This window comes from Pelodiscus sinensis, chromosome 19 (genome assembly GCF_052426305.1).
Source record: "Pelodiscus sinensis isolate ZL-2025 chromosome 19, ASM5242630v1, whole genome shotgun sequence".
Lineage (NCBI taxonomy): Eukaryota > Metazoa > Chordata > Testudines > Trionychidae > Pelodiscus > Pelodiscus sinensis.
The window spans coordinates 6,522,124-6,535,820 of record NC_143070.1 but is presented as its reverse complement, the minus strand read 5'-3'; positions in this window follow the sequence as shown (position 1 = coordinate 6,535,820).

The window sequence follows — 13,697 nt, the reverse complement described above, 5'->3', positions numbered from 1 at the left end:
GTGCAAGAACACTGATGATCTAATGTAAGATTGTCAGTGTTCTTGCGCAAATACACTGACGCTCCCGCTCGTGAAAAAGCCCTCTAAAGAGGGCCAGTGTAGACAGGGAAGAACTGTTTTGTGCAAAAAAGGCCCAATGGCGAAAATGGCGATCGGGGCTTTCTTGCGCAAAATCGCGTCTAGACTGGCCACGGATGCTTTTGCGCAAATGCACTTTTTGCACAAAGGCCCCCATGCCAATCTAGATGCTTTTTTGCAGAAATACCTTTAACAGACTCCCCCCCCCTTTCCGGCAATTTGCCCCAGGCTCTGAGCAGGCTGCAAGCACAGGAGGTGCAGGGGCACCAGTTTGCAGGGGTTGCTCTGGCCTTGCCCCGCAGCAGATGATGCTTCTGCCTGGCCCAGCCCTTTGCCCAAGGTTTGCCCCCCACCTGCAGGCTGCGGTGCTGGAGCGGGCAGAGCCTGGGGATGCCCAGAGCTGGCTTCAGACCCTGGCCAGGTACAGCAGGACACTAGGGAAGGGTTCTATCCACCCTTGCACTCACCCTGTGGGGAGCAGCCCTGGCTCCTGGAACTGTATGGAGGGGACAGCAGCATGACACACAGAAATCCAGCCCTGAATCTGCAGAGCAGCCTGGGCAGCTTCCCCTACCAGAGTGACCAGCTGTGTGGGCTGGGAGTGCAGTGTTAACTCTGTTGCCAGAGCCCTGCCACAACTGCCTTCCCACCCAGCACCCTGGGACACCCCCTGGGGACTGACCTGAGAGATTCCCCAGGAGGAGGTCCAGGCCCTGCTGGGGTGGCTTTTGCTGGTCACAGTCTGGGGCAGCAGCAGGAATAGCAGCTGCTTGCCTCCCTCTGGGCAGGGCTGCTCAGTGCCCGGCGAAGCAGCTGCAGGTGCTTAATCACCAGCTAGGGATGTAAATGAGTAGCTGAGTACATGATTAACCAATAAGCCTAAGCTTATTGGTTAGTTTTCTAAACCACTCGCATCCCCCCCTTCCCCATTGCCTCTGTATCGAAGGCAGCAAGCTGGGGGAAAGAGAAGCCCATGTTGGGGGAGCTGATGCAGCGGCAGCAGTGCTGAGTGACAGGGGACTCCCAGGGAGTGAGGCCAGAGTCCACTGGCTGCCGGCTACGCCCCAGGGACCATAGAATAATTGAGTAACTGATAAGAATTAATTGGAATTACACGACTATTCTATTACCTGCCATCTAAAGTCCCTACTCCCAGCCTGTGCTGCAGGGTCACTTGGGGTCATGCTCCAAAGCTCCTGCTGGTGCCGTATCATCCCAGACACAGAGATACACCCCGTGCAGCAACTGTGATATTTGCCTGGGTCTGTTTCATTAAACATGATTCAACCTGTTTCTGTCTCAATGTCTAACCCTTTCCAAATAGTTCCCAGCAGTCTGCTCCCTTTTGGACTGTTGCTGCACTCAGTTTCAGAGAACTAAGCAGGATGATTCTACACTTCGAACCTTACAGCAGCAGAGCTGTGCCATAGTAAGATCTCCCATGTAGTCTCCTGTTTGCCAGCAGGAGACAGTCCAGGCTAAGCATGTTAAAATGCGTTTAAGTAATTATGTCACTGCTGAAAATGTCAGCAGCTACACACAGTTATGAGGGCAGGCAGCTCCCTAGGAGCTGGTGGGCAGAGGGAACAGGCTTAAAAGCACATACTGGGAGTCTGGGTGTGTCTAGACTGGCAAGTTTTTGCGCAAAAGTGGCCGATTTTGCACAAAAACTTGCCAGCTGTCTACACTGGCCGCTTGAATTTGTGCAAGAACACTGACGATCTAATGTAAGATTGTCAGTGTTCTTGCGCAAATACACTGATGCTCCCGCTCGGGAAAAAGCCCTCTTGCGCAAATGTTTTTGTGCAAGAGGGCCAGTGTAGACAGGTAAAAACTGTTTTGCGCAAAAAAGCCCTGATGGCGAGAGCACTTTTTGTGCAAAAGCATCCGTGCCAATCTAGACACTCTTTTCCGCAAATGCTTTTAATGGAAAAACTTTTCCGTTAAAATCATTTGTGGAAAATCATGCCAGTCTAGACGCAGCCTATGTGGAATTGTTAAGGTTAACCAATGAGCACAGGTTGGTCAATTACCCATGTGCACAGTTAAACATTCTCTGCACTCAAGGGGGACAAAATGCAGTCTGGGAGCTGGATCTGGCCCACCACCATCCTGTGGCCCAAAGGGAGCCTTTGGCAGGCTTTATGCCTTCTGTACTCCTGCATGGCACTCAAAGCAGACAGCTGCGGGGGCCATATACTCTGAGCTCCACAAGCCCTGGGGGAGTGGGGGAATGGGACGGGACAGACAACAGGGAGGATGGTCAGGTGCAGGGCTTTGAGCATTGCCCTGCCCCCAGCACAATCTCACAGCTCCCATTGGCTGGAAAGCATGTGGGGAGCTCTGTACCAGGAACATGCATATAAACATGAAGGTTAATCTTACCTGCATACATGGTTACACTTTCACATCCCTAGTCCAGGCCCTGCACTCACAACAGGGGTAAATATTATCTAGACTGGGGGGGGGGGGGGGGGGGGGGACAAAATGTGGTCTGTGGGATGGATCTGACCCTCCAAACTACCAAATCCGGACTTCCAGCATAAGAACATAAGAATGGCTGTACTGGGTCAGACCAAAGGTCCATCTAGCCCAGTAGCCTGTCTGCCGACAGTGGCCAGCACCAAGTACCCTGGAGGGGGTGGACCGAAAACAATGATCAAGCGATTTGTCTCAAGCCATCCATCTCCAGCTTCTGACAGAGGCCAGGGACACCATTCCTACCCCCTGGCTAATTGCCTTTTATGGACCTAACGTCCGTGAATTTATCTAGCCTCTCTTTAAACTCTGTTATAGTCCTAGCCTTCACAGCCTCCTCTGGCAAGGAGTTCCACAGGTTGAGACCACCACAGTCTCGTGGCCCAAACAGAGCCTCAAGCCTCAGCCTCCACCTGCAGCAGGTACCAGCCCAAAATCCTCAGGGGGCTGTTGGGCTGCTCCCCTAGGCGGCTCCGGACAGAAGCTCCCAGCTAGAGCCAGCACCTGGCCCCCCCAGACTCTCCATCCCCCCAACCACCTGCTCCCCCTCCTGCACCAGGTCACAGCCCCTCTTCTGCCCCCACATGTCAGAATCCTCCCCTGAACCAGCCCCAAACCCACTGCTGGGCCTTGTGCCACATCACAGGCCCCCCCTCCAAGCCCCGCCCCCTATCCACGTCACAGCCCCCTCCCAGCCCCGCCCTCTACCTCACGTCATAGGCCCCGCCTATCCCCGCCCCCTACCCCACGTCACAGCCCCTCCCAGCCCCACCCCTACCCACGTCACAGGCCCCGCCTATCCCCGCCCCCTACCCCACGTCACAGCCCCTCTCAGCCCCACCCCTACCCACGTCACAGCCCCGCCCCCTACCTTACGTCACAGGCCCCGCTTACCCCCGCACTCCCTCCTTTGCGCCCCAATCACCTGCCCATTCATATTAGCCCCGCCCCGCCGCGTCACCAGGCGGCTGTCAGTGTCACGTGATCCCCGCCCGCCCTTCACCCAGTGATTTGGGTCCCAGGGCAAAATCGGCCCCCCCCCCCCCGCAGCGATTTATCTGCGCCGGCCTCAGCCTCCCAACTTAGCGCCCTGACACGTCTCCCGCCCCCCCCCCCCCTCGGCTCCTCCGATTCCTTCCGCCCCGCCTCATCTCGCGGCTGCCACGGAAGTGGAAGCAGCGGCGCAGCCAGTAACGGCATTAACGGTTCCCTCACAAACTCGCGCTGTGCGGCGCGCGCGGCGCATGCGCAGTAACCGCGGCCGAACTGGGGACAGCCTCCCCCTCTGCCCAGCGCGCGGGCTCAGACGTAGCTGCGGGCTCCGCCCACCGGCCAATCGCAGCGGGGCCCTGGGGCAGGGGCAAGGAGTGTGAGTGGAGGGCGGCGCGCGCGGGGTGGTCGCGCTGAAAACCCGGCCGGAATGTGGGAGACGGAGCGGGGCTGGTCGCTGCGCACGCGCAGTCTGGACCAGTGTCTCCGGTCTCGGGCCAGTGCCAGGGCTTAGCCCAGCCCGGCAGCTCCGCGGTGAGGCGCCCTGGCGGGGAGCTTCTGTATTTGCTAATCCCTCAGGGTTGCCCTGTCTGGACTTTTAACAAAGAGGAGGCCCCTGGGGGTGTATCTGTATCAGTATCCACCAACCCCCCTGGTATTACTATGGGCTAGACCAGTGTTTCCCCAAACTTTTTTTTTTTTTTTTTTTAAATAAAGTACCCCTTAAAAAAAAAAAAAAAGTAGTCCCAGTGCCTACAGTTTTCAGACACACACAGCCAGGATGGGTGGGAATGGTGTCCCTAGCCTCTGTCAGAGGTTGGAAATGGATGACAGGGGCGGGATCACTTGATGATTCCCTGTTCTGTTCACTCCTTCTGGGGCATCTGGCCTTGGCCACCGTGAGAAGCCCGGACAAGTTCTTCCCATTTCTCCCAGCGCTCAGGCTATGTCTAGACTGCAAGCCTCTTTCGAAAGACAGCGTCTAGACTGCACGTTGAACTTTTGAAAAAGCGGCTTGCTTTGTCGAAAGAAAGCACCCAGTGAGTCTGGATGCTCTCTTTCGAAGAAGCCCTATTTACATTGAAGAACGCCTTCTTTCGAAAGAGGAACTTTCGAAAGAAGGCGTTCTTCCTCGTGAAATGAGGTTTACCGCCATCGAAAGAAAAGCCGCGTTCTTTCGATTTAATTTCGAAAGAACGCGGCTTGAGTCTGGACGCAGGGGAAGTTTTTTCGGGAAAAGGCTACTTTTCCCGAAAAAACCCCTGAGTCTGGACACAGCCTCAGTGTGGACACAGAGATAATCAGGATTAGGAGCCACGTATCTTTCAACTGCATGACTTTATTAGGGCAGGGCAGGTCAGCAGGCAGCCTGGCTCACTCGTTAGGAGGCAGGAGTGCTGGGCAGGTGCAGCTGCAGGGCCCTATTGCTGCCCCTCTTCCCCCACACCTTCCGCACTCCTCCTCATCTCTGAGCCAACGGAACGATGTGCCTCTACCCTAGCCAGGCCAACCAACCTCCCAGAAGGACTCCACAAAGCCAACATCCTCCTACAGGGTATTCTTACAATGCCAGAAAGCCAGCCTGAGCTGCTCTCAGCTAGGAGGGGGCGTCACTGTGCCTCTGTGGGTCACAACCGGGAATACCAAATTCAGGACAGATTTCTGACAGATGGGGCAGGCACAAACCAAAACTGGTGGTGGTTCTCCCATAAGATATACCCTGCCAGCAACAAAAGTAAACTTCCGCCTCATGACACTGGCTAACCAGAAGTCAGAAAGGCAACCTCCTTAAGTATTCCAGTCCTTAAGAAACACAGGCTGGGCTGCTCCTCAGGCAGGTGTGATGCACTTTACTGCAGGTGCATGTGATGAGCTCTTGTATCATTCAGAGTCCAGTTCTTGTACCATCCAGAGCCCAGTCCCTGCAAAGTAGGGAAGGAGCCTCTCTAGGTGGGTGACCTAGATCATGAGTCTGGAAGTAGCACAGACCTTAATGAACAAGATCAGCACTTGGATAATTGTTCCCCTCCCAGGATTTCCAGTCTCTTGGGTGCAGCGAGAGGAGGAGCTGTGGATCCCAGATCTCCAGGGCTGTGAGGAAGGGGAGAGATTCAATGACACCCACACAGGTGAGCAATCAGTTAAAATATCTTAGAAATAAATTTCTGTCTCCTTCTAGCAGATGTCACTTGTGCATTTTCATGAAGACTGTGTTGGGATATTTCAGAGTTAACAGGGGTTTAGGAAGATCTGCAACACTGGTGAGAGTCTGACTAAGACATGCATTGTCCTTGCTAAACTGTAGGCATATTTTCATTTTTTGTGAGGCTTTCTCCTTCTTTGCTGCTTGGCGAAATAGGTAAGGGCACTGTTATACTAAATTGCAACTTGATAAACTCACCCATTGTTAACAGGGTCACATTGTATCCCCTGCATGTTCTCACTTTCTGTACAACTTATTATCGGGGTCACAGCACCTTCCCCATCCCTGAAGCACTTCATCTGCCCCTCCCCACACTGCTGCTCATCTCCTGCCCTTTGCCTTGGAGCTGCCCCTCCCTCTGGGGAGCCTCCTGCTTTCTGTGCAGGGCAGGGGAGGGCGAGGAGGGTGCTGATGTCAGGGTGTCCCCTCCTACTCTGTATCCTATCTCCACAAAGCAGAGAGGGGGCACAACAGGACTTGTGATGGAGTTTACTGGCTCCTTTAGGGAGTGGGCCAGGGCTAGGGAAGGAGTGAGCCTGCTTTAGCCCCACTGCACCACCAACCAGGAGCCACCAGCAGTGCTCAGCTGGAGCCAACATCCCAAACTACTACGCCAGTCTTGAACTCCTTCCTGCACCCCAAACCCTGGCCCTAGCCCGAAACACCCCTGTATTGAAATGCCATTCCAGAGCCTGCACCTAGAACCCCCTCCTACATCCCAACTGCCTGCTCGAAGAGCAGCTCAGAGCCCCTCTCATACTCCAGATCCCTTAATCCAAGACCAGAGCCTGCACCCCAGCCCTTTGCCCTAGCCTGCTGAAAGTGAGTGAGGATGGGCAAGAGAGGGAGGATGGAGTGAGCAGGGGGGTGGGGCCTTGGGGAAGATCCAAGAAAGAGGCAGGACAAGGGTATTTATCTTTGAGGTACATCTTGGATTGCATTTAAATTCAAAAGTGGTCTTGTGCTCAAAAAGGTTGGAGACCCCTGTACTGAAGTGTATAAAGGAGTCTAGTTGTTGTCAAATCGTGACGACCCGGAATGGTGTGTTGGGGGTCAGAGGTAAACGTGTCTGCAATAAAGTGGTCTGTTTATTCTGTCTGCTTCTGAGTCTCCTGTTCCTTCTTCCAAAAGTCTAACTGATCCTTCAGTCTCTTTTTAACTCCAGTCATAGAGTGTGGGGGAAGGTTGGATTCTCTCCTCTGGGGAAGGGTTGTGAGGAAGAAGGATGAATTCAGGTCATGATTATTCAACCTTTCCAGCCATTGTTTGTGTGTGCGCCCCCTTTTCTGTTCTCCTTTCACAGTTTTGCATTCAGCTCAGCACAGAATCTGGTTTTGCATTTCACAGTTTTGCATTCAGCTCAGCACAGAATCCAGAACTCCTATCTGGATTCTCTCTCTATCTCAGTAGGTGATGGGACGCTGAGAGAGAACAATGAGGAGAGTCTTCAGCAGGAAGGACCTGAGCAACTGGCTCTACATGGGATGTTCCTAGGAAGATCTGAAGGGCTTGTTTCCCAGAGATCTAAGCAGGGAAAGACCTGTGAGAATCAGTGTAGCCCAGAAAGGCAGCAAGGAAACCATCCAGAGAAGGGACAGGGTAAATCTAGTCACAGGAGCAGAAGGGTGAAAAGAAGCACAGAAACTATTCAACAGAAAATGCCCCATCAACAAGCACCCTACACTAACAGTGACTGTGCTACTCTTATTGAACATCAAAGAACCCATGTGGTAGAGAAACCCTTCAACTGCTGTGATTGTGGGAAAAGCTTCAGTAAGAGGTCAGATCTTGATAGACATAGGAGAATCCACACTGGGGAGAAACCCTTTCACTGCTTAGACTGTGGGAAAAGTTTCAGTCAGCGCTCAAATCTTGATAAGCACAGGAGAATCCATACAAGGGAGAAACCCTTTTACTGCGCCGATTGTGGGGATAGCTTCAGTCAGCAATCACATCTTGTTAGGCATCAGAGAACCCACACAGGAGATAACAGTCCCTTCAGCTGTTCTGACTCTGGGAAATGCTTCAGTTGTCTCTCGCACGTTACTGACCATCAGATAATACATACAAGAGAGACACCCCATAACAGCTCTGAATGCGAGAAACTCTTATTGAACTTCAAAGAACCCACACAGGAGAGAAACCCTTCAAGTGGTCTGACTGTGGGAAAAGCTTCAGTGAAAGGTCAGACCTTACAACTTAATATTATTGATAATTGACATGATGATTAATAATAGTATATATGGAACATTGTACTCTCAGGCTTTATTTAATGAGACTTCTTCTGCTGCATCTTTGCCTTGCTCAACAATGTGCAGAATTGGCAAAACTGCACAAATAGGCTAACATGAAGAAATTGAAGCACAGTGATGATCTGATTCTGCAAACTTGAAAAGAACATCCTGTCACATACACTACCATTCAGACAGTCTTGCACTACAAATGAGATAATGTGGAGATCCATATCTATCCACAAATGCATACAAGTCTGTCCACTCCTTTTGGAAATTTCAATATTCATCATCTCTCTTTTTTCCTTCCTTTTTTACTATTGGGGGGCCACAGAATTCACCATCATATGTGATGATGGAAAGATTTCTCAACCAAATAAAAAGAGAATATGCACAACCCCCAATGAGGGGAGAGGATGGATGGTTGTTATAATGAAGTTAAAGGTGAAATAGACAAAAAGAGACCATCTTGACATGTGCATTCATGCATTTTTTAATTAACTTTTCCCTTTAATTTAAAAATTACATATTTTGGGAATAACAAAAGAGCTATATTTGATTCCCTACTGAGCCATATTTGGCTCTAGAGCCATAGGTTGCAGATCCCTGATAGAGGCCTGTCTAACCAGCTCTTAAATATCTCCAAGGATGAAGATTCCACAATGTCACTGGGCAATTTATTTCATTCTTTAACCTACCCGACAGGAAGTTTTTCCTAATGTCCAACCTGAAACTCCTTTGCTGCAGTTTAAGCCCATTGCTTCTTGTCCTATCGTGAGAGGGCAAGAAGAATAATTTTTCTCCCTCCTCCTTGTAAGATCCTTTTAGGGTTTTGAAACCTGCTTTCATGTCTCCTCTCAGTTTTCTCTTTTCCAAATTAAACACACCCAGTTCTTTCAGTCTTCCCTCATAGGTCTGACGAAGTGGGTCTTTGCCCACGAAAGCTTATGTTCCTACACTTCAGTTAGTCTATAAGGTGCCACAGGACTCCTCGCCGCTTTTGCAGATCCAGACTAACACGGCTACCCCTCTGATACTTGACCTCATAGATCATGTCTTCTAGACCTATAATCATTTTTGTTGCTCTTCTCTGGACCTTCTCCAATTTCTCCACATCTTTCTTGAAATGTGGTGCCCAAACTGGACACAGTAATCTAACTGAGGCCTAATCAGTGCAGAATAGAACAGAAGAATTACTCCTCTTGTCTTTCTCACAACATTCCTGTAAATGCAACCCTATAACTTCTCTGACTTCAGGAAAACTTCAGTCAGAATTCAGACCTTGTTAGACATTGGAGAATCCACACAGGAAAAACACTCTATAACCTAAGTTCCCTTTAAGCTGTGTGGCCATGTGGTTGTGTAGCAGCCTGTTAAACGTTATGCAAGCACTTAGAGCTGTGGTTCCACTGCCTTTCAGCCATCAGGTCTGCCTGGGAAGGGAGGCAGGAATGGGACAAAGTAGCAAGTCAAGCTGAGGGAGGCAGGCAAAATTAATCTTGCCTCGCAGGGCTACAGGCAATAGCTTCTTACCCAGAAACAGGAGTGCAGTTGTCAAAGCAGCTCAGTTGGGCAAGTATTAGACTGAAGATTTAAAGGTCCCCGGTTCAATCCCAGGCTTTGGCAGAAAGCTGCAAAACATCAATTTGCTCCAAACTCTTAAGGGAAGTGGGGCGCTTTCCAGTGCAGACCATATGCTTTGACCCAAAACTCACTGCTGCAGTAGGCTTGTGATATTTGGTGTGTCAACTTAGAATACAGAACAGCTTCTCCTGTCCTTAAAGCCTGCAAACTCTGTGGGCAGCCTTGGAAGTTTCCTGATTAGGAATGGCAGAGGGGAAACAGCAGAAACATCCAAAGGGGTTGCCAGGAGCAGGTCATTAGCCCTGTAAGGCAGAGGTAGGTGTGGCAATGACATCACAAGGGCCTTTTACAACTCCTCAGCTTATTGGTTAAAGGCGGTTGGGAGGTTGTGACCTCACAAAGTCCATGAGCATGGCCAAGTGGGACAGTCTGCAGGGCAGGGGTCATCTGAGAGACATGCTCCTCCCCCATGGCTTTGCTTCAGGGAGTCTCCTTGAGCAACAAAAGACAGAGAGAATTCAGGGTCGTGAACGTGAGCACAAGGAGGAGTCTCTTTGGAGTGTTCTCCTTTCCCATGACTAACTGAGCTAGAGGGCAGACATTCTTGTGGAACAGGTAAGAGCCTCCGAGAGGTTTGGTACCAATAAAGCCTCATCCACCTAGCGCAAAACATGGGAAACACTAAGTTAAAATGGGAGATTATTTTCTCCTATGTCTAACGAAGAACGATTAGCTTCACAATTGGTATCAGAGCTGTCATAGTATCAAGAATGATGTTTAACTTCACATCTGAGTCAGTGTTATAGTCTGTGTCTTCAGTCCTAAGAAATGTCTTTTTTACCAATGACTAACTAGCACTAGCTATTCTCCTGTAGAAACACAAGGGCTACGTCTACACTGGCACCCTTTTCCGGAAATGCTTAAAACAGAACAGTTTTCCGTTATAAGTAATTCCGGAAAAAGAGTGTCTACATTGGCAGGATGCTTTTCCGGAAAAGTCCTTTTTCTGGAAAAGCGTCCGTGGCCAATGTAGACGCGCTTTTCCGGAAAAAAGCCCCGATCGTCATTTTCACGATCGGGGCTTTTTTCCGGAAAAGACTACTGGGCTGTCTACACTGGCCCTTTTCCGGAACAGTTTTCTGGAAAAAGGACTTTTGCCCGAGTGGGAGTAGCACGGTTTTTCTGGAAAAACACTGACAATTTTACAGCAGATCGTCAGTGCTTTTCCGGAAAATCGAGGAGCCAGTGTAGACAGCTCGCAGCTTATTCCAGAAAAGCGGCTGCTTTTCCGGAATAAGTGGCCCGGTATAGACACAGCCAAGCAGAAAAGCCAAATCTGGCCTGGTCAGCACTATGCTAGAGACCCAACCAATGCAGAGAAGGAGTATTCATTTTAAAAATCCTGGATTTTGGCAACATAGAAACGTAGCATTGTCGGAAGGAAGAACACCATTGGACTGTATCATATACTTAGCCTACATACAAATCTATGACATTAAAATGACAAGTAAGTAGAAAACCTGACATTTATCTATGCAATACATAAAACAACAGAAGAGTAAAGTGTGTCATTCAGTGTTTGTAGGATGGGGAAAATACTGACAGAAGGATTTTTAATAAGTTTTAAATTACAAAACATTTTCCCAAAGTATCTCAGTGCTTTCACATTTACAATTCTGGCCCAGAGTCTTTAGGATCCAAAATCTACCCAAATGATGACCTGTAACAAAGCACTCAGGTGCTGGGTAAAGAAACAAAACAACAACCGACAAAGGCCGTCTCCATGGGAGGATGACATGAAATCAAAGAAGTTTTGAGACCAACTCAGTAAATCTGTCAACCTGGATATCACATGGACCCAAAGAACAAAACTGTGAAGCTGCAGTACAGACAGGAGTTTTTGCGTTAAAGTATTTGCGCAAGAGAGCGTCTACACTGGCATGTGCCTTTGCGCAAGAGCATCCGTGCCAGTGTAGACGCTCTCTTACACAAGAAAGCTCTGATGGCCATTTTAACCATAGGGCTTTCTTGCACAAGTAATTCATGTTGCCCGTCTACACTGGCCTCTTGCGCAAGAACAGTTGTGCAAAAGGGCTCATTCCTGAGAAGGAGCATCATAGTTCTTGTGCAAGAAGCCCTGATTTCACACATTAGAACGTCAGTGTTCTTGCACAAGAGCTCCCCGCCAGTGTAGACAGGCAGCATGTTTTTGCGCAAAAGCAGGCGCTTTTGCGCAAAATCATGCCAATGTACACATAGTCGAGGGGTAAATGAAGGGCGGGGGGCTTAATCCCTCTCCCCCTTCAGTCTCCCAACAAGGAGAATGACTCAGGGCAACAGCTTTCCTCCAAAAAGGGCGACAATGCTGCAATGCAAAGCTGTGAGGAAAAAAAAACCCAAACCCAAGAGTATTTCTCTCAGTAACTGACAATGACCTTGGGACAGAGCCAACCCGAAGATGTGACCTCAGAGTCAATGGGGAACGAGATGCAAAGGGGCAACTGATCTGTTCTCAGCCATGAGGGGAGAGTCGGTCCCTGAGGGGAGAGATGGGTTTAGCGCCCCTCCCCCGCTCCGGGGCAAGAGTCCCCCGCCCCTCTCCCAACGAGATGTGGCTGCAGACAGGGACTAGGGAACCCACAGCTGGTGAGGATTTTCCACTGGTATTTGGGGATTAGACAGACAGCCTCACAGTCTGAGGCGATTTTCTATCAGTCCCCAGCCCCGAGAGAGAAGGGAAGGAGCTGAAGGGGGTTTTACATCTAATTTGGTCATTCAGTGGGAAACAGGGAAAATCACGGAGGCTGTGTCTAGACTGGCAAGTTTTTCCGCAAAATCAGATGATTTTTCGGAAAAACTTGCCAGCTGTCTACACTGGCCGCTTGAATTTCTGCAAGGACACTGACGATCTCATGTAAGATCGTCAGTGTTCTTGCAGAAATACTGTGTTGCTCCCGTTCGGGCAAAAGCTCTCTTGCGCAAATCATTTGCGCAAGAGGGCCAGTGTAAACAGCACAGTACTGTTTTGTGCAAAAAAGCCCCGATGGCGAAAATGGCGATCGGGGCTTTTTGGTGGAAAACCGTGTCTAGATTGGCCACGGATGCTTTTCCACAAAAAGTGCTTTTGCGGAAAAGCATCCTGCCAATCTAGATGTGCTTTTCCGAAAATGCTTTTAACGGAAAACTTTTCCGTTAAAAGCATTTTCGGAAAATCATGCCAGTGTAGACGTAGCCTGGGGGTTTGGTTGGTATTTGGTTATCAGAGAGAAAAGGGCGAAATCCAGAGGAATTTTTCATCCATACCCAGTCATGAAGTGGGATGTGCTATGTCCCCGGCCCTGCCATTAATGCAGGGAGCCCAGCAGGGAGCCGCATTACAGTGGATGGGGAGGGGCTGGCGGTGTTCGCTGTAAGCTGCCTGCTTGGGTAGCCCTCCCCCACCGCAGGAGAGATTCAAATGCTGCCCAGCTGATGAGCAGAGCGCCCACAGCTCTCCACAGCTGGAATCAGGTGTTTCTGCTGGTGGTGCACATCTGCATATTCCTCAATGCACTTAAAATTTATTCCACACATGGATGGAAAAAAAAGTGAGGGAATATTGGCTGTAACTCTCTGACCATAAGGGAGGCTGGGCAGGGAACAGGCCTCTGCAGGTTGGGGATTAGCGCTTTGTTTACATTACTGAATTAGTGACATAAGGCAGCTCACATCAACCTAATTATGTCAGTGCTAATCCTACAGCCAGGGCTGTCCTTCGGGAGGGGAGGGGGGGAGCAGCACTGGGTCTAGGACAACCCTGCCCCCAGTGCAGAGATGTCTTTTGAGCCAGGTTAAGCACAGACTCTCTCTCCTATATTCCCACAATAATTACCCTGCAATTAGTGCTAGCCCAATTTGTGGCCTGATGCCAGGCAGTTTGATGACAATGAGCAAAGCACCGCGCTGTCGGCAGGACATTTCACACACCTATGCATAGCAGGAGCAAACTGTATTTCCATAGACACACCCAGGGTGTCTCCCCACTCCCAGCTCGCTGCGAGGGACGCAGTCCTAAGTTTATTTTCAATCCCCTGTGGTGAGTGTGATTGGCTCCTGGTTGTTGAATTTGCTTTAACAGAAACCAGGGGCTGTGC